Genomic DNA, 18,711 nt, shown 5'->3' with positions numbered 1-18,711 from the left:
ATTCCACCAGTTCCCCCTCTTCCAGATCTTGCTTAAAGGTACAGGACCCGTGTCTGGGCATCAAGCAGATGATAGGGGATACATTATCATTACATCACCCCAGGACATTCTATCCCTTATTCCATATCATCGGCTTAATGCCCAAACTAATATATTCTAACTCTAAACACACCCATTTATACATACACGCATACATATATACAGCTATATACAGATAGTGGCAGTGGCATTCACTAAACAGTGGTATTTACACATGGTTCTTACCCAACATCAAATCTTCCTGTGGTACACAACATGTTGCTCCATCCCTCTGCATTACCGACCATGTGCAACCTGGTCCCTGAGCAAACACAATCCCATGGATGGGTTTGTCTGTACTCAAGGCAGAATTAATCCAAACAGTCTTTCCTAACAGTCCTCTGACATGTACTACTGTGACCTTGTTTCCATCTACTGTAGGCAGGGGCTCAAATTTGGCAGAGCCTGCTCGGTTGGCGGAGCCTCAGGTGTTAAGTAACAAGCTGGCCTTTGCTAGATGCAGCTCCCAATTTTTGAAAGATCCCCCATCCAGTGCCTTCAAGGCAGTTTTTAACAATCCAATGCCCCTCTCCACTTTGCCTGCAGCTGGCGCATGATAAGGAATATGGTACATGGTACATGGCATGCCATGTTCTCTAGCCCAAGTGTTTATAAAGCTATTATTTCAATGAATCCCATTGTCAGATTCAATTCTCTCAGGGGTACAATGCCTACAAAGGACTTGCTTTTCAAGGCCCAGGACGGTGTTACAGGCAGTAGTGTGAGGCAAAAGGTAGGTCTCCAGTGATCCAGTGGTGGCTTCTACCATTGTGAGCATGTAGCACTTGCCTTGGCAGGTTTGAGGCATTGTGATGCAATCAATTTGCCAGGCCTCCCCATATCAGAATAAATCACGTGAGTCCATTTCCTTCACGGTAGAAAAAGCCTTGTCTTTATTCACATAACTAATTTTTATACAGTTTTACAGACCTCGTGTCTAACTTCAATTGGTTAGTAGCTTTCTCACCAATTACTCAATTGGTTAGTAAAAGGCATTTTACTTGTCCATCAAATCTCTCTACTCTTAAATTGTTTACATCTTTTCTTTACTGGTTCTCATGGGATAGATTTAATGTTTATGCAGGTGCTAGTTGCTTTTCACACAGGAATAGATTGTTATGTTAACAAACTGCTCACACCCAGGATTGCTTTCACATGGGAACTTGCAAAGTGCTAGCTTGACAAGGTAAGCCACTGATTTAACTAAGCAGGCCTGATTTTATGAGGCTTTTCTTTATAATTTTTCTACCTTACTGCAACATCCTCATACTTGTATTTGGACCACTGCCCACCATACCACAGGGACTTCACTTGCTTGACCTGTTTGATTACAGCACATGTCACAGTCATGGATAACCTGAGAGATGCTGTCCATGGTTAGATCCACCCCTCGGTCTCGTGCACACTGATAGGTGGCATCACTGCCTTGATGGCCTGAGGCATCATGGGCCCATCAAGCTAGGAACAACTCTCCCTTGTATTACTAATCCAAGTCTATCTGTGACACCTCTATCTTTGCAGCCTGATCTACCTGTTCATTGTTTTGGTGCTCCTTATTATCCCTACTCTTGGGGACATGGGCATCTATATGGCAAATCTTCACAGGTAGCTTGTCTACCCAGGCAGCAATGTCTTTCTACTCTTAGGCAGCCCAAATTGGTTTTCCTCTATGCTGTCAAATATCCTTTTTCCACTTTTCCAGCCATCCCCACAGAGCATTGGCTACCATCCATGAATCAGTGTAGAAGTAGAGCTTTGGCCACTTCTCCCTTTCTGCAATGTCTAGGGCCAACTGAATGGCTTTGAGTTCCGCAAATTGGTTTGATCTACCTTCTCCTTCAGTAGCTTCTGCAACCTGTCATGTGGGTCTCCATATGGCTGCTTTCCACTTTCATTTCACCCCTACAATACGACAAGAACCGTCAGTGAAAATAACATATTGTGTTTCTTCTGCTGGCAGTTGGTTGTACGGTGGAGCTTCCTCAGCATGTGTCACTTGTTCTTGTTCCTCTTCATGAGACCAAAGTTTTCACCTTCAGGCCAATTTGTAATTATTTGCAATATCCCAGGGTGATTCAGTTTTCCAATACGGGTGCACTGTGTAATGAGAGCAATCCACTTGCTCCATATGGCACTGGTGGCGTGGTGGATAGAGGGAACCTTTCCTTTGACCATCCACCCCAGCACCGTTAGTAGGGGTGCCAGGAGGAGTTGTGATTCAGTACCGATTATCTCTGAGGTGGCTTGGACTCCTTCATAGGCTGCCAATATTTCCTTTTCTGTTGGAGTGTAGTTGGCTTTGGACCCTCTGTAGCTTTGACTCCAGATTCCCAGTGATCAACCCTGAGTCTTGCCAGGCACCTTCAGCCAAAGGCTCCAGGACAGATCATGGCTCCCGGCTGCAGAGTAGAGCACCTTCTTCACATCTGGTCCTGTCCTGACTGGGCCAAAGGCTACTGCATGAGTGATTTCCTCCTTGATCTGGGAAAAAGCCTGTTGCTGGAAATTGTTTTTTCACAGGTGTAACTGGATAGAGAGGGCTCACAATCTGGCTGTACTCAGGCATATACATTCTCCAAAAGTCTATCGTGATGCCTTAAAAAAGCTGACCTAGAACAGAGGCTAGACAGAGTTAAAGAATAAAGTAGACATTTGTTAAAAGGCCTTAAATGATACACTTTGGGCAGTACAAGAGCCTGGACAGGGCTACACCCAAGATGGACCCAAAATGATCACTAAATGGATGACCAGTCACGAGGTCTCACACTTTTCTAAGTTTTGGTCCATTTGCATATTGGAGTCAATTGTCCAATTATAGCTTTAGGTTATGAAGTTCCATAGTCCTTGTTTTTCTCTCCTCAATTAATCTTTGCTTATACTTTGTGGCCTGGAGCTTGTAACAGTTGTCCTTGGTCTCAAGTTGGAAAAGGATTTTTTTGATTTTTTGTCTACCTACCCTGTGAAGAGAACTTGCCTAACACTTAATATGAAGCTCAGAGTTGCACTCTAAAGAAGCACAGAATCTGAAAAATATGAAAGCTTAAACTTAAGGCACCTAGAAAAGCTTGTGTTTCCATCTTGTTGGTTGGTGGAGACATATTGATGACCTCGGTGGGAATCTGATGCCATCCATCTTGCCACTTTACTCCCAGGAACTGGATCTCTCATGCAGGTCCCTTGACTTTGCTCTTCTTGATGGCAAAACTGGCTTCCAGGAGAATCTGAATGATTTTCTCTCCCTTCTCAAATACTTATTGAAATGAACAGGGCTTGTGCCTTTATTAATATTCAGCTCTCTATTAAAAAGATCAGCTGGGCAGGGGGCTCGACACAGCGCTCACCCCCGCTGTTGTAGCTTTTTCCAGGTAGCTGAAGGGGGAGAAGGTGTGCAGAGTCTGTGGCTGAAGTCTTCGTGGCATACTCGTAGATGAAGGGTGAAGAGGTGTCCAGTCTGTAGATGAAGTCCCGATCACTCGTGGCACACTGGTAGCCGAAGGGTGAAGAGGTGTGCAGTCTGTTGCTGAAGCCCGGATCAGCAGACTGTCCTCTCTCCTTTCCTCCTAGTAACAACAGGAAGATCTGCCTCCTTGTTCCTGCTTCCCACAGCCCACTCTAGTCCAGTCTTCTGCAGGTTATGGCGACAGGTCAAACGTCAATCAGGGATGTGGTTCCCTTTTCCTCAGCCAGAGGACCTGTCCAGCCCCCTCTACTGTGCTTAGTTTTCCATTTAGGGGTGTCTTCATCCCCAAAACCCTACTCCCATGATTCCACAGGTTCCTCTATTTGCATCCCAGTCCTAGAATTGCAGTGTGGGTGGGGAGGGGTAAGTAATTAGCATTTCAATATCAGTACTTAACTAGAAGTAGCCACTGCCCCAGTGTTCCCATGGGAACCAGGAAGGCCCTGTCTGTCTGGCAACCCTGGGGGCATTGGGAACTTTGTTCATTGCACTTCTGCTGCCATGCTCCCCCATACAATGATGTTGTCCATGTACTGCAGATGTTATGGAGCCTCGCCCTTTTCTAGTGCAGTCTAGATCAGTCCATGGCAGATGGTGTGGCTGTGTTTCCACCCCTGGGGCAACCAGTTCCAGGTGTATTGCATGCCCCTCCAGGTGAAGGCAAACTGAGGCCTGCACTCTGCTGCAAACAGAATGGAGAAAACTGCATTGGCAATATCAATAGTGGCATACCACTTTGCTGGCTTGGACTCCAGCTCATACTGGAGCTCCAACATGTCCAGCACAGCAGCGCTCAGCAGTGGAGTCACTTCATTCAAGGCACGATAGTCCACAGTCAATCTCTATTTTCTTTCAGATTTGCACACAGGCCAAATGGGACTGTTGAAGGGTGAGTGGGTTTTGCTGACCACCCCTTGGCTCTTTAGCTCATGGATCATCTTGTGGATGGGAATCACAGCATCTCAAGTTGTTTTGTACTGCCAGCGGTGCACTGTTGAGGTGGCAATTGGTACTCATTTTTCTTTCCCCTCCAGAAGTCTGACTGCAGATGGATTCTCTGATAGTCCAGGCAAGGTGTGCAATTGCTTAATGCCCTCTGCCTCCACAGCAGCTATCCCAAATGCTCACCCAAGCCCCTTTGGGTCTTTGAAACACCTGCTTCAGAGGAAGTCTATGCCCAAAATGCACAGGGTCTCTGGGCCAGTCACAATGGGATGTTTCTTCTACTCATTTCCAGTCAGGCTTACCTCAGTTTCCACCAGAGTCAAATACTGTGATCCCCCTGTGTCCTGGTTTATAAGACAGGTGTCTGCTAGGGAAGGCAGAAAGCCTCCCTTGGGATGGAGAATGTAAATCCCTTCCCTCCGAATTATTATAATTTTGAAATTAAGGGGCTTTCAGGCAAAGATATGGGAATAGGAATAACAGTTCTTTACTAGTATGTATAACAAGGCAAACAAAACAACAATAACTATGGCATTAACAACAAGCAGAACCAGGGACATGGTAACAGTCCTCTTGACTGCAGGCACTCTCCTCTTTGGTACAGTTACCATCACAGCTGGCAGGAATGAGAAAAAATCCTGGGCTTGTGGGTGAGATGTATCAGAAGTTTTGTGGTAGTTGAAACTGTGGGGACGTGCCGGCAAGGCAGCAAGGTGAGGGCTACGGCATGGAGAAACCCAGAGCAGTACTGAAGAAAATAGCTAGGGCAGGACAGCGACGGCCGGGCTCCAAGCAGGGCAGGGAGAGGTGAAGTTCAGGATTCCTGGGGCACACAAGCAGACAGATAGTGATCGGTCCCTCAGGGCTGAGCTCCAGCGGTGTTGATGAATTCTCGCAGTAAGCGACAGCTTGGCCATCCTCCTCCAATGCCAAAGAGTGAGAGAGAGTGACTGCCCCCAATCCCATCTCTCTTACCTGCCCCCCATTCTCAGGGTATCTCTGCCCTCTCCCTCCCCACCTCAAAAGAAACTCCCAAAAACCAAAGGATTTCCCCCTCCCCACTTTCTCAAGCACCCAGCCATCATTGCTTCTTAGCAACTCAATGGGAAAATATTCCACAAGTAACAAGGAAATAACAGAAAAAAACTGCAGCCCCCAACACCATGTCACACCAGCAATAGAAACAGGTTCACTGTGACTAGGGCTTGCTGGCTTGCTTCTCTGCTCCTCTGTCGCTTGGGAGCCCAGAGCTGGTGCGTGCTATGCTGGGAGCAGGGAGCACTCCGTGCCGGGCCGCTCCCTCTGCACGGCAGCCCGACCCTGGGACCGGCCATCACCAGTGAGCTGTCCAAAGGAACAATCCCCCACCCAGCTCCGCCGTTTTCTGCTGCTGCTTTAGGGCTTTTGGCTACATTTTAACTTGACACCCTGTGTCTGCCCAGACCCCCGCGGCTTCTGCCATGGCTTCAGAGTTTTTGCTACACTTTGCCACCCCGTGTGTGCTTGCCTCTGCTGTTCCACCCTACTGCTCCAAGGTTCCTGCTACAGTCCATTCAGCTTCCTGAGAGGCACTGAGACTGGCTGCTTCTCGTGAGTTGGCAAAGGAAGCCCCTTTTCTCTCTCTTCCACCATCTGAGCCTCCATTACCATGTGGAGAGCTTGGCTGAGCTCGAGCCACAGCATCCCCTGCAGCCACAGGGGAATCATCATACCTGTCCTTCCTGGCTGGGAGCCAAGAGTCCTCCTGCTGGCTGTGATTGTAACTGTATCAAAGGGGAAAGTGCTTGCCGGCCAAGAGAACAAGAGAAGGCTGTTATTTGGTGTCTTTTTCTGTTTGTTCTTGCTGCCGTTGTTGTTTGTTTTGTTTTATATATATATATACTGGAAAAGAACTGTTATTATTTTTCCCATATCTTTGCCTGAAAGCCCCATAATTTCATAGTTATAATAATTTGGAGGGAATGGGGCAATATTTTCCATTCCAGGAGAGGTTCCTGTCTTCCTTGGCAGACACCTGTCTTTCAAACCAAGACAATTGCTCACTAAATACTATTAAGGGCAAAAGAGGCTCAAATTAGAGATCTAAAGTGAATTTATTGTGAACAAAATCAGAGCAGGATAATGAGAAGTAAAATAAAACCTTAAAAATACCTTGCCCCTACCCCTCACTCTTTCCCAGTGATATAAAATTTTGATAGCCAAACCAAATTTTATTTCTATATCTTTTATTTTAAAGAAAGCAAGCAAGCAGCGCTGGGTGGCCGGGGAGTCACCACTCCACTAACAGCACACACCACTTACAAATTCAGCAAAGTGTATATACTGTTTTTAAGCCTACAAAGCATTGTCCAATGTGCTTGGTTAGTCCAAATGAGCAAATTTCAATAAGCTGGAATCAGCAATTTCATAATATTTCCAAGTGTTTGTTGGCTTCCTGTCCTTATTTTGGTCGTCTGGAGGGAGGCCTTACACTGGTGTCTGCTACATGATTTTGTCAAGTGCATCAAGCTTTTTATTATACAGAAGCATTTTAGTCACTTTGTTGCAATATCCCTTTAGCTTTGCCACAACTTCCTCTATTTTATTCTAAGCATCAGTTGTTTTGCTACCTCATCTCTTTACTATACTTCTTCTATTTTGATGCTTTATTTGGCTATTTGGTCAGAAAGTTTCAATTGCTGATTCCATTGCTAATTGACACAAACCACAAAAACATTTTTCACACCAGCCCTACCACCTACCTCAGTGGTGGAAGGAGACAGGGAATGGAGGTTATGGTCAGTTCATCACTCATAGCTTCTCTCACTGATCAGGGGGAGAAGTCCTTCCCCTGCTGCACTGTGGGGTCCTTCCCACAGGAGACAGTTCTTGGCAAACATCTCTGACATGGCTCCATCTCACAAGCAGCAGTCCTCCCAAAACTGCTGCCATGTGAGTCCATCCCACGGGAAACAGTACCCCTCAAACTGATGCAGTGTGGGTCACTGCTCCATGGGGTGCAGTTTTCCAAGGTCAGGTGGCTTCAGCCTGGGAGCAGGGTCCCTCTCTCCACAGGTGTCCCACAGGATCACAGCCTCCTCCAGGCATCCACCCACTCTGGCGTGGTTCTCCTCCATGGGCTGCAGGTGGATTTCTGCATCCCCATGGTCCTCCATGAGCTGCAGGGGCACAGCCTGCTTCACCATGGTCCTCACCACAGCCTGCAGAGGAATCTTGGCTCTGACGCCTGGAGTACCTCCTCCCCCTCCTTTTTCACAGACCTTGGTGTATGCATAGTTGTTTATCTCACATATGCTCATCCTGCTTTTCTCTGAGTGCAATTAAAACTGTGTAACAACCTTTCTTTTGATTTCTTATTAAATATGTTATTGATGCCTTAGGATTTTACCTTTTATATTTTTCAAAGCCTGTACTGCTTTAGTGTATAACTAAAACTCCATAGCTTGTCAGCGACTATTCTCCCATTTTATTTAGACAAAACAATCCCTCTATGCCTGTAACTCAAGGACGCTCTACTGCCTCAGGCCCATAAAAGTATAAACAAAAGTGAGTTGGGGGGGAGAAAACTGGGGGTATATGACTTAATTACCTGAAGCTATAATTGGAGGATTAACACCTGATATGTGAATGGATCAAACTTAGAATTGTCTGAAAAACTCATGACAGATGTCTGTCTTGGGTGTAGCCTCTGGGAGGCTTCTGACTGCCCAAGGTGTACCTACTGAAGTCCTTTAATAAATGCCCACTTTATTCTCTTAATCTTGTCTAGCCTCTGTTCTAGGTAGCCACTTCAAGGCATCATTATCACAGAGACATTACCACCATTTGTAATTGGCTCAGCCTTGGCCAGCAGCATGTACATATTTGGACCATTCAGGGACTGGCTTTGCTAGACATGGCGGAAGCTTCTAGCAGCTTCTCACAGAAGCCACCCCCCACTACTGAAAACCAGGCTATGCAAAACCAATACATCTGTGATATCAGGTGTTGTAATAAATCAGCCAGGACTCAGTTTTTTCATGCAGGAAAAGCAAAATCTTTATTGCATAGGTCATATTTTATATGATTATCAGAAGGCACCATGTTGAACTTAATTGATCAGCAATACAGTAAAACTCAGTTCATTGGTTGAGAAGGGCTATTCTACATGTCTATCAAATTTTCTCCCTCTAGATATGTTTACATATTTTCTTCACTGATTCTCATGGAACAGATTTATTGTTTGTGCAGGTGAAGACTTATTTTTCTCTCCAAGAATAGGTTGTTGCGCAAACGAATTCTCATTCCCAAGGTTGTTTCGCATGGGAACCTATCTAACTGCATTTAGAAGAAGTGACAGGCTAGCTTGGTAATTAAGCAGAGCAAGGCCTGCTTTTATAAGGCCTTTCTTTTATAACATCTTTTACCAGTCTGCAACAGTCAGGGATGTGGGGGGATGGCCAGAGCTGTTCCTCCTCTCCCCAAAATACAATTCCATGGGACCAGAGGACATGTCAGACATGGTGCTTCCAGAGTCCTTGTTGGGAATTTGTGATAGAGGTGATACCCACCACTTTCAGTCCATTGATCACTTATCCCTGCCCACATGACTTTGGTCACTGGAGGCTATGGTGTACCAGGAGGGTGTCCTGCAGGTAGTACCTACCACTAGGGATCATTTAGGGGCCACTGGGTGAGTGAAACCTGGGGACTTGCAGACATCCTTAGGAACAGGACAGTCTCAGTGTGGGGATAGGAATGGGCAAAATCACAAGTGCAGGGACTGAGGGAGTGTCTCTTCAGCACTGTGGGAAGGAACACAAAATGCAAAAGAGGGTATGAACAGAACCACTTCCACTACTCTTAGCCCCCTAACCTCATGGTTATGTGGTCTGTGTGATGCTGGGAGAGGAATAGTTTGGACCTCAGTGATACCCTTAGACCTGGCGAGCTGTTGCCACATATCACAGTACAATCTGGCTTGTACTAGGCAAATTAACCAGACCCTGGGTTGACTGACAGGGGCTTCACCCAATCACATCTTTCCTAAGGCTGTAGGCATATCACTGGTCCAAGATTTGGGGGGCATAAAGATCAGACCAATAGGCTACCCAGACAAAAAGCAGGGACTTCTTATAATATGAGGGGGTGCTGGACTGGACAAACGTAGGTCAGGCCAATATGGTCAATCAAACCTTCTCTGCTTATAAGTGAGAATATGGCAGTTTATATACACTTCCATATAGTTTACAGTTTACAAAGGCACTTGTTGTGGAAGATAGATAAATATGATTATCCATAGGTAATGCAGCCAGGATAAGAACAGTTCTCCCAGCTGGCCGGAGGGTTCCCCTGCCTGCGGATGGGTCCTGGGGTCAAGTGGACTGTTCCATCTCACCCCCCAAAAGATGTATGGTTCACCCCGTGCCTGTACCCTCCCTAAAACATCAAGTGCCTGTAACCCCATTGGCCCGAGCCCTGTTCCAACCCACCTTGAAGATCCTTGAAAAGGGGGCTTTGAGGGGCACACACCCTCTTGGAACTTCCCCTCTCTTGGAGCTTCCCCTCTCCTTGAGCATCCTTTTATCTCTCCCCTCCCCCACCTCCTTAAGCCCGGCCACGTGCTGCATCTGGGAGCACGAGGCAGGACCCTTCTGCATCCCAAATAAACCTGATCCCCCAAGAGCAAACTTCAGAGATCTCTTGCCTCTATCCACCTACATCATGCTGGAGTCTGATATTTTCTACAAACTGGTGCTCAACGAGGAAAGGGAATCCACACATCTGTGAACATGTCTCCAGCCTTTCTACCTGTGGGACACCTCTCCATGCATGGTAACTAAATTACCTGTGGTAGCCTCCTCATCATTGTCGTGAGCACGGCATTTTGTTGCTAGGCGATGTAGAGGCTGGATCTCTTTAAAGAATTGCCGAGGCAATCTATCCTTGAGCACCCCAGCTCGTTACTAGTGAGCTTTCGGAGCTCTTGGAACTTCCTCGAACACAGGAAATGCTGTGGAGCTGCAGCAACCCGCTCTGTGAGGAGCCTTGTGGCACACTGCCACGTGCAGAGAGCGCAGAGAGCACTGCTTAGCACTGCCTGCGCTGGAAGCCCTGAGGGGGAAGTCTGGAGGTCCCGAGCATGGAAAACCCGTCCCGGAGAGACGTTTGAATCCGAAGCTCTGAGGGGACCCCTGCAGAGTCCTGAGCACCGACAGGAGGTACGTCGGAATTCGTCAGAGGACACTGCTTTTGCGACATCGAGGTGAGCTACACAGGTCTAAAAAATGGGACAATCCCACTCTGCCCTTGATAGAGATCTCTATAAGCAACTTAGCCATCTCTTACGTACCTATAACAGTACTTTGTCTAAGAAAGAGTTAAAAACCCTCCTGGAATGGGTCCTGCTTAACTTCCCTAATGCTGAGAGATCAGCAGCATTTACCAGAGAATTTTGGGACTCAGTTGGAAATAGAGTCTTTATTGATATTTCATGACGGGATCCCGATGCTTGTGATTTGCTCCCAGCTTTTAGAGCTGTGGCCGACTTGTTTGCCCCACAGAAACCGGTTCCGGCCACGTGGCCGGCCCGCGTGGTTTCTGATGACCCCGCCCCTGCCGTGGCCCTTCCCGCCCTCGTCGCGGTCCCCCCGGCCCCTGCCGGCCCTGCCCTCGTCCCGGCCCTCGCGGCCCCCCCCGCCACTGTGCCCCCATCCCCCTCCCCCCGCCACTCGGCACCGGCCCTCACAGGCTCTGCGGGCGCGGCCACCCCGGCCCCCACATCTGCCGTGGGTCCCACGGCCATGCCTGCCCCCTCGGCAGTGTCTCTGGCAGCAGTGATCACCGCTTTCGCTGGCCTGTTGCAAAACCACTTGGTCCCATTCTTGCAAACGACGGAGCCGGTGCCCGCCGCAGCCGGCTCGGCACCGCTGCCTCCTGCAGGAATTCCCGAGCTCTGGGAAGAGACATCGCCTGCACCGCAGCAACACCTGGCCATGCCCCCAGTCCCGGCACGGTGGCAGCGATCGGTGGGAAGCCCCGCGCCGCCCCCCCAGCTCTAACCCCAGCCACGGGGGGATGGCCTGGGGCCCCGTACCGTGAACCCGCCACCTCCCATACCCGTGAACACGTGCCAGCCCCCCAGCGGTGTGGCCTCGACCCCCGAGTATTCCAGCCACAAGGTAGACACAGCGGCCATGATGCCTCACCAGGTGAACCACGTGATGCACCCCACGCATGTGCAGTTCGTGAAGCCCGCTGAACAGCTGCTCCCCGCCACCCTCGCGGCGCCTCTGATGCATCCCCCCACTTCCCACGTGCCCCATGCCACGGTCTATGGCCAGCCGGCATCCCTGCGCCCTCCGGCTGCCGCGCTGGGCCCTTCGGAGCTGGCCGGGGGGGGCCCGCCGCCACTGCCGCTGCCAGGGCCACCAGTACCACCACTTCTAGGTTCGCCGCTGGGTCCGTCCGCATGGACACGCCCGGATTTTCTTGCAGCTGCGTCACAAATACTTCCTCCAACACCGCCGCCCTCGCAGCCTCTGGAAATCCCACCCTTACATCCACCAGCAACTTCTCTGCTACCAGCAGCTCCTGCATCTGGTTCACACAGTAATCCATCACAGCTTGGTACGCAGCGAGAGAGAGAAGAAGGGAACCTGGCAGCTGCTTTGACAAATACAGGACACACAGAACTCTGTGGTACCCCTGTCAATACTACCCCCACTACCCCGATCTCACAGAATTCCCAAAAAGGTTTTGAAAACCTCCAACTGTTAGTCTGGCATGGATTCAGACATGATATTCACAAAGAGGACAGTCTAAATCCCCAGTCCATGCCTGTGGCATTCAGCCAGAAAGCTGGTGGTCCCAGAGAATGCACAGCTGTCCCATCTCAGAATGAGAGAAAATTCCTAAAAGCAGCAAATGATGGTGGTATCCCCTTTTCCTATGGTAAATAACTGTTGAAAAGTACCATAGAAAAAACTTATTAAACCCTAAAATTCAGCTTATTAAAACAGAAAAGGGGAATTTATCAGGCCACACATAAAGAAGTTGAGCAATGCCCTGTATTTTCACAATTTTCCAAACAGCTCTGAAGGAGAGCCTCACCCCCTGATTTATAGATATTTTCTGAACAACAAAAAAGCAAAACTAAAAGGGCACCCCTCAGTCTTAATCAAAACCTTAGACCCAGGACAAATAGAAGGTCCATGCAAATTTCTAACATGGGGGAGAGGGTCTGCTTGTGTTTTCACAGGTGAAAATTCAAATGGGACCCAGCGAAGAATGTGAAGCCCGCTGGCACCCCCATACCAGGCAGTGTTTCTACAACTCCAAGCCAAGAGGCAAAAGTCCAGACCTGAACTGTGCAGAGCCAAGAGAAAATTACCTGCCAGAGACAGCCCGAGAAAAGAATTGAGATTTACTGTTTGCGCATGCATGTTGCTTTTGTTCCCTTGTTGTTGCCTTTGTTCTCTTGTTTTAGTGTTTGTATTGAAGTTCTTACCTATAAGTTAACCAAAGACAAATGCCTGGGTTGCTTTAGCCAAGTCTGCAGGCTCTGGTACCATCTCTTTAGCTGACACATACCTTTTTCAACCTGTTCAATTAGAAAACCCTCTCCAAAGGGTTTTGATAATGCTACCTCAGTTAAATTCCTCCATTACACTAAAGCAGTCAAACAAGTTAAAATGCTGGATCAGTAAAGAAATAAATGCCACCTCTACTATAATCTGTAATCTAGCTGAACAGTTTATCTAATGGTTTGAGCTTTGCACCTTGGCTGAAGGAACTCTGTGAAGTAAGTTTGATTGTTCTAAAAGTAATAAGCGTAGTTTCAGTAGCAGTACCCTATATACCTCAGAGTGTGCAAAAAGTAGTAATTAAGTCAGTGTTTAGCTTTCAAATGGTTTAACAAAATGGGGGAATTGTTGTGGAAGATAGATAAATATGATTATCCATAGGTAATGCAGCCAGGATGAGAACAGTTCTCCCAGCTGGCCGGAGGGCGCCCCTGCCTGCGGATGGGTCCTGGGGTCAAGTGGACTGTTCCATCTCACCCCCCAAAAGATGTATGGTTCACCCCACACCTGTACCCTCCCTAAAACATCAAGTGCCTGTAACCCCATTGGCCCGAGCCCTGTTCCAACCCACCTTGAAGATCCTTGAAAAGGGGGCTTCGAGGGGCACACACCCTCTTGGAACTTCCCCTGTCTTGGAACCTTCTTCCCTCTCTTGGAGCTTCCCCTCTCCTTGAGCATCCTTTTTTCTCTCCCCTCCCCCACCTCCTTAAGCCTGGCCACGTGCTGCATCTGGGAGCACAAGGCAGGACCCTTCTGCATCCCCAATAAACCTGATCCCCCAAGAGCAAACTTCAGAGATCTCTTGCCTCTATCCACCTACACCGTTCTGGAGTCTGATATTTTCTACAGGCACTCTCATTGGCAAGCTAACATTGTTTACATTTGCCTTAAGGTGGTAAGGCTTTTCACACTGCAGCTCTACGCTAATTCACACTCAGATAGCTCATTACTTTGTAGTTACCTTAACATAATTTCTAACTGCGCCACAACGAATTCCTTACTACACAAAAGGCTTCCAGGCCCCACCAAGGCCACTTATCAGGGGCCTAGTCTGAGGGGTAGCTCAATTCTTACTCTAAATATAAATCATGTCCTGTCTCTCTCAGAAATTCTGCAACACAGACCGGGTTTTTCAAATGCCCTTTATAAAGAAGGGCTTGAGAATAAATAATCTCTGTTGCCCCATGAACATCAGGTGAGTGATCTCTTTGTCTCCAGCCCACCCCTGTGGGTCTCATTTTCAGTCACAGAGAGAAACTGAGAGTTTGTATCCAGGCAGAAACCTGGGAAAGAGCTGGAGAAGAATGTAAATAATTCTTTATCTCTCTTGTTATATACATTGTTTATAGTTAAGTTCTATCACAGTGCATCAAGTACTTTGCACCAATGGTGTGCATTGTTTTCACTTCAGAACCAATGGAGTTGGTCCTCACTAAGCTCTGTATAAAAGACTTTAGCTCACCAGATTTTGCACTGGAGGCAATTTTAGTCCCTAGAAACAGAAGCAAGTTGGGAGATGTGGGAACCCAGGGCACAGGGAATATTTCTCTGTCTGCTCTGAGGGGTCCTGACCCGCAGAGAAGCACTGACTTTGACCCTCATTCATGGAGAAAGCTTCCAAGACTTCAAGATAAACTAGAGTCCACAAAAGTGCGAAATAGATTATAGAGTGTAGTATGGCATGTCACTTGGGTGAGAAATTTAGGTTTTGGGATTTTTAGTATGTTGCAGATGGGAACAAGATGGAGGGCATAGGCCGTTGTCCCAAGCTCCTTCTTCTTCCTTCTTCTTCATGGATTTGGGTGATGTCTTGTAATTGGACAGAAAAGTCTGCATTGTGGGCTTTGAGGGATCAGCTATTGGGTTAAAAGGGAAAATAATCTAGGTGTCATTTCTTAATTGGATAGTTTAATCTTAAAAGACCTTGTAACAAGAGATTGTTAGCCATTTTTGCGGTGCTTTTCCAGCACGCAGAGTCTGGTATAGACAGCATGCAAAACTTTAGATAACAATAAACAAGAAGCTGAAGACCAAAAAAGTCCTGTGCTTCTCCTTTTCCTGACACAGAACCGCTCCAGAAGGGTTTCACCCCAGCAGGGGAACTCTCAGGCCCAGCATGAGGCCCAGAAACTGATGGGGAGAGATGCCCATGGCATGCAGCAGTGCACGTCTTCATGAGAGTTGGGGCACATGGTGAAGTGGGTTACTGAACAGGGTCTAATGCCAGACACAAGTGCCAAGCTCTTCTTCTCTACAGTGGGTGGTCATGGGGATTGTAGCAGCACTGTGATTTCCACCAAACTCCCCCCCGCCCCCCCCCCCCCACACACACACACCTCAAAGCTTCACACTCACCCAAAACTGAGAGACAGAGGATGGCTTCTTTCCTGCTGCACCTAGGGTGTCTGTAGTCACCCAGGTTCTTTGCAGAAGAGAAGATGGGATGGATGCACGGGGTCTACCAGGTATGGGGCCAGCAGAGGTTGAGAAAGGAATTACAGGATGGAGCTAATCTCTTACAGCTGACAAAGCCCAAGAGAGCTGGGATCTTGAATGGGAGAGGTGTTCCCTGGTTGCATGAGCCATTTCTGTCCCTGCACAGCAGTGACATCCCTCTCCATGCTTTCTGCCAGCTCCCTCATTATAATGTACAGGCTAACAAGGCTGCAAAATATGAGCTGGTTTTCAGAGTGCTTTGCCTCAGAGCCTGCATGCTTGCTAGCCCATGTGGGGACTACTGCATGTCCACAGCATACATGTGATATACTACAGACACTACTCCACAGTGAGGCCATGGTGCAGGGATTCCTTCAGGACCAGGTCTGGGAGAGGTGTTGAAGTGCTTAGATCTCCCACCCGCCTGCACAGGGTCCCCCTGGCATGGAGCGCCCCTTCCATCCCTCACCAAGTCAGAGCTGAACCAAGCCTGTGTACTGAGTGTTGGAGCTCTCAGAGCCAGACAATCTGCTCCCCCATCATTATCATGTCACGCATCAGTCCCAAGCTGAGCCTTGCCACTGCTTCAGTTTCCCCTTCTGCAGCAAGATCCTATACCCTGCTCACTCTAAAACCTACTGATGGACAGGGTTGACACATGAGAACTTATACTAGTGAATGCCTTCCCTGCAAGCCCCAAGCCACTGCAGGGTGCAGCTCCAGGGGACAAGAACACAAGAAGCACAGACCATGGGGTTGTCAAATGCTTTGCTAACCACGGAGCATGATCCCTCTTTCCCCCTCCTTTCCATTCCACTTGCCCACAAACAGGTTAGTGTCACAGTACAGGTGGTCTGTCGCTGAACAAAATAAATCTGGCCATAACAAATTCAATTCAGCTGACCTGCCTCATTTTAGAAAAGAGGTAACAGAGACCACAGCCAACCCTGTTCAAGCTTAGATGCAGATACACCACTGACCAGAGAGCTGGGTGGAGAGAGGTTCCATCCAATCAGCTATCGGGGCCCAGGAGATTTAAAGCCCCTATAAAAAGGGCAGCCATGTTAAACTCAGGGCTGTTTGCTGATGACTCTCGATGTGTTGTGTCGTGTCTGTCTCCAACCCACGACCCCATGTAACAGGCTAGGGTAGAAACTCCAAGGTTTCCTCCTCCCATAGCATTTTACCTGCATCACAAAGTTGTTTTCTTTCTAGAGCTACAATGAAGCCTGCTCTTACTGACAGAGCATTACAGGCAGTATGAGTCAGTGTACATGTTAGTAGAGGTCTTGTGTTTTTGGACAAAGAGGAACATGGCGCAGCAGATGTCGCTACAGAGCATCACACGGCGCAAAGCACCAGAGCTCTGTCAGAAGGCTGTTTAGACTTATTTATTGAAGCAACATGTTGCTTTTATAGTTTTACAAGATATTTACATTTACTTAACAAATGCATACACTGCCCATTGGTCATAAAGGAAAAACAAAGCTTTCAATAGGTGAAAGGAGCCATGCCACAGTGTAAGCCAACCAAAGTCCAGATTTCTTTGCTTACACCTTTCTCATTCTCTTTTTCACACCATTATGGTGATAGCCTTGGTAACTTCCTTGAGAGGCATATGAGGCTTTCCTTATCTTCAGGAAGCCTTTGCTGGCTCACAAGAGCAGCACAGAAATGGCTTTTGTCTGGGACAGACTTCTGCCGGGAACCGAAGAAGCTGCCTCTCCCGTCCCCCAGGAGCACCACCTATAAAACTAGGTCTGCTCCCACTGGGGGTAGCTTAACGTCCAGAGACCTCTTGCAAACCGGTGTCAGGGAAAAAAAAGTCTGAAACGACGGCTCCTGCTGGTCTTCTCCGTGGGGTCTGGAGGTCTTCTCAGGCCCCATGTTGGGTGCCAAGATGTCACTGTGCCTTCCCAAGTCCCAGCTAGCACTAGTGCCTTAGCCGGGGATTGAACCCAGGCTGCCCGCATGGCAGACGGGAATTCTACCACTGAGCCACCAGGGCTGTTGCTTGGTTTACAAGTCTCGGCTAGCTCAGTACCTTTAGCACTGCAGCATCAAAGGCCACTCTTGTGTGCTGCTGGGGGCACGAGGTATGGCCAGTGGGAAAAGAAGCCACCAGACTGAAAGACACGCAGAGCGACTCTGACAAAAGCAAGGAGCCGTCCTTCTGGGGGTATCTGTGTTCGAAGTTTATTGGCTCGAAGAAAGATAAGCTCCAAAAGGCGATGGGCACCGTGTGCCCTGCTTGTTAAAGGGGAGTGGTAACAAGGGGAGGAAAGAGCAGCCAACCAATGGGATAACAACTGGGGGTGGTAACAGGGGTGACACGCAGGGGAAGCTTCCAATGAGGTAGGAGGGAGGGAGGGGACCCCGGAGACCAGCTTATCACTCGAGGCCCTGGATGGAACTTTCCAGGTGGAAGGGAGAGGTCTCTGAGAGACAAACAGGCTCCAGGGTGGGGTTAGGGGGCGGAATAACTCAGCAGGAATACAATGAACTGGGTGGAGGGAGGAATGACGGGCAGACGGAGGGGGGAGGAGAAGGGAGGCTGGATCATTTTACAAAAAGAGGGGGAGAGGGAGCAACCATAACTGGGGGGAAACTTAAAACACACCCCAACACCTTTCTGAAAGTTTGGCTGTTTCAAATTCGAAGACAGAAAATTATAGAATATAGGAGACAATTGCAAGTCAGGTAAAGGACACAAAAACTTTAACACATAAACGACTTTATCTAATCTCACTTGAGGGTACTCCCTCTTCATTCCCCCTTTTTGTTTTTGCACCTGACGCTTCAACACACCATGGGCATGTTCAATAATTGCTTGGCCTGTTGAAGCATGAGGAATACCAGTGGAATGATCAACACCCCAGGCACAAAAAAACATCTGCAATATCTTTGAAACATATGCCAGGTCATTATCCATCTTTATATGTGATGGAAAGCCTAAGATGGAAAAGGCGTGGCAAAAGTGAAGAATAACATCCCGAGCTGTTACATCTGCCAATGCTGAGGCAACCATGGCATAAGAAAAGGTGTCAATTGTAACATGAAGATACTTTAGATGGCCAAATTCAGGCATTTTTGTAACAGCTGTTAGCCATTCTTGCAAAGGGAGTAAGCCTCTAGGATTAGTACTGTAATATTGTGAAACATGAGACATATGACAATCATGACAAGAAGAAATAATTGACTTTGCTTCACTATGTGATAATTTAAATT

General features: G+C 48.0%; 1 non-coding gene across 1 annotated transcript; it reads right to left on the bottom strand.

Annotated features, from left to right (window-relative positions):
• Positions 1 to 17,420: 17,420 nt before the first annotated feature.
• TRNAG-GCC (transfer RNA glycine (anticodon GCC)) lies at positions 17,421 to 17,491 on the bottom strand. The gene has a single exon. It is a non-coding gene; the product is annotated as a tRNA-Gly (tRNA).
• Positions 17,492 to 18,711: the final 1,220 nt, after the last annotated feature.

This window comes from Lonchura striata, chromosome W, assembly GCF_050655825.1.
Source record: "Lonchura striata isolate lonStrDom1 chromosome W, ASM5065582v1, whole genome shotgun sequence".
Classification (NCBI taxonomy): domain Eukaryota; kingdom Metazoa; phylum Chordata; class Aves; order Passeriformes; family Estrildidae; genus Lonchura; species Lonchura striata.
The sequence above is the reverse complement of the archived record's forward strand: the minus strand, read 5'-3'. Positions and strand labels throughout refer to the sequence as shown.